Here is a 2,768-nt window from a genome sequence, read left to right as displayed (position 1 = left end):
TTAGAAACAACTAAACAGACTAGCTCTTGTAGTAATCTCGAATTTCTAATTTAAAGTTAACATATTGTGTTCACTAGTTTAGCTTGAAATTTATAAAAGCCACTCTATTCAATAAAAAATAATTGATAATTTTAGTGATTTTTTTACCTTATTGTACGATCATAGCTGTGTTATTTAAAAAAGACAACACCAAACAGGCAAATTATTGTTATTGTACTTATGAGTTTTGAATAAGCATCTTTCAGAAATGGTCTATTGTGATTAACAGCGGGTCATTTGACGCATAAATTTCAGATATAATTTTTTATTATCATTATGTTTGTTCTTACTACTGCTTAACGACACGCTCGCCACCCCCGTGAAGCTAACGAAATAAATGCCACACCCGATGCAGATACCATGTTTATTAAAGACATGGAGTAGTTGTTACATTGAATTTCCGAAAGTTTCATGAATCATTTAAAAATACAACAAGATTTGTGGCTCATTTTTAGCTAAAACTTATTCTGTCACCCGGTAAAAACATTTATGTAGCATTTGTACGCCAGCTTTAGAATCTTAAGTTAGATAATGCACGAAAACCAGCGATTCGGATTCATATCAGAGTTAAGATGCAAACAAAAATTACTCCGCATTACGTGGTTTATGTTAATTTTAACCCTGTTATAAATGAAAAAAATAGACTATATAGATTTTAATGGGCAGTGTTTATTCTGTATGTGATCCGGTTTTGATTAATATATACAACAATGTGATTAAACCTATACATATATTTTATAAGTATTAATCAATTATTGAATGTTTTTTTTGCTAGTCACTGTACCGAGTGTTTTCTTTATAAGATATGGAGTAGATTAAATGCGTATATATTCTAAAGCACAAGCAGTGTATCTCTTTCAAAAGTTCAAAGTGTTTTTGTGAATCAAAACCACAACAACAAATGGATTGTTCCTTACTTCTTGTGGTAATATCACTCTCTTTAAAATGGTTTCAGTTTTATCTTTATATCAGTAAAAGTTTTATTGCAAAATATTTCTATAAGAAAGAACGACCCAAAAAAAAGTACCTGCATATACGATTTTTCATTTTTATTGCTCTATAATAACGAACTAAATATAACTATATCTACTCAAGTATGTTTTCAACTGTTTACGATGTATCTAAGTGCAAAATCTAAAAATCTTAGATGAATCAATAAAGGAATGGAGTAATTTTTCGTATGTTTGTATACACTGTTTCTTTGTTTTGTGTCTTACGTCTTGCTAATTGCCAAGTAGTGACTCGGCGATAAGTCTAAAAGACTTATAACGTTAAATTCGAGTTTCGATACCTGCGGCGAGCAGAACAAAGATAGCTCATCGTGTAGCTTTGTGATTAACAACAAAACAAATGTTTTGTAAATTTAATTTAAAGTTTTTAGTGGTATTTATTAATGTATTTTATCATCATTCGTGCTTCTATTGTGCCTTTAGGGAAAAGTAAGTTATGCCAAAATACAAACGTGAGGTTAAATACACATAGTGTGTAATCACCACAGGAGAGAATAATGATTCACTCTACTTTTGCAAAATAAATTTAAGGTGTTTCCTGCTGAATTTCTGAAAGACATTCGGATTTGCTACCAAAATTTCAGAAACAATTTTTAATAGTTGTTCCAGAAAAATAATTAATTGGTTAGTTCTAATTTTTCGGGAAATATATTTTTTGAAAAGCAAATGAATCTTTCCTGATACATATGAATTTGACAAAAAAAAATCTGTACATCACACTTGTATATGTAAGCACATTATGCTAATATAACAGTAAATTGACAAACAACGATTTATATACACAATGAAGTGGTTTTATTTTGGGGAAACAAATGTTTCGAGGGAACATTGTTCTGTCTTCTTTACGTATGACCTACAGCTAAGCATACAGAGTGTATATTAAAATCGTAATCTACAAAGACAAAAGACTAGCGACAGGATTACAGCTAGGGACAAGATCGAGCTATACGACTAAACACAGCCAAATTTGGCTGATGTTGCTCGGGGTCATGTTCTGTCGAAACATGTAGTATGTTCCCCCAAATAAAACCACTTCATTATGCTTATAAATTGTTGTTTGTCAATTTCCTATTAATCTGTATGACAGTTTAAAACATGTATATATATATATACAGAAAATGCGTGTGTACTGAGCTAATAATCAATAGCTACCCAAAACAGTTTTAGTTTACATGAGCTGGGTATGATCCAATGGTTAGTACACCGGGCTATGGAACCTGCGAGTCCAGCATTCGTGTCCCATTACCGTTATAACAAACAAACAAAAAAACGCACTACGCTGTTTGGGACAGTGAGTACGCTATAAAGGTGGCAGATAAATTCCACTATTCGGTCAGACAAAAGTAGTCCAAGATTTGGTGATAGCTATTGTTGATTACACAAGCCTGCAATGGTTTTATTATCTTAAAAGTTTTACACGTTCTACAGTAATTTCTGTACGCTAAATCTGAAAATGATATCCATTTTTATACATCATGTACAGATTTTTTTACAAAACGTCATAAAGCAATACATAAAAGAAAGACCACAACACGTAGTTTTGAGACTAAAAAAACACACAAAATCAGGATGAATGAGGATGCATATTCGTTTGACATCAATGTTCTTCCCTTTCCTTCAGTTTGTTTGTATTTTTGCTAAAAACATAATAATAATAATAAATGTTCATTGTGGTAAACGAAATAATAATTTGATCTAAGTAAGTTTTTTTTTCTACTC

Source organism: Limulus polyphemus, unplaced genomic scaffold (assembly GCF_000517525.1).
Source record: "Limulus polyphemus unplaced genomic scaffold, Limulus_polyphemus-2.1.2 Scaffold72, whole genome shotgun sequence".
Taxonomy (NCBI): Eukaryota; Metazoa; Arthropoda; class Merostomata; order Xiphosura; family Limulidae; genus Limulus; species Limulus polyphemus.
The sequence above is the reverse complement of the archived record's forward strand: the minus strand, read 5'-3'. Positions refer to the sequence as shown.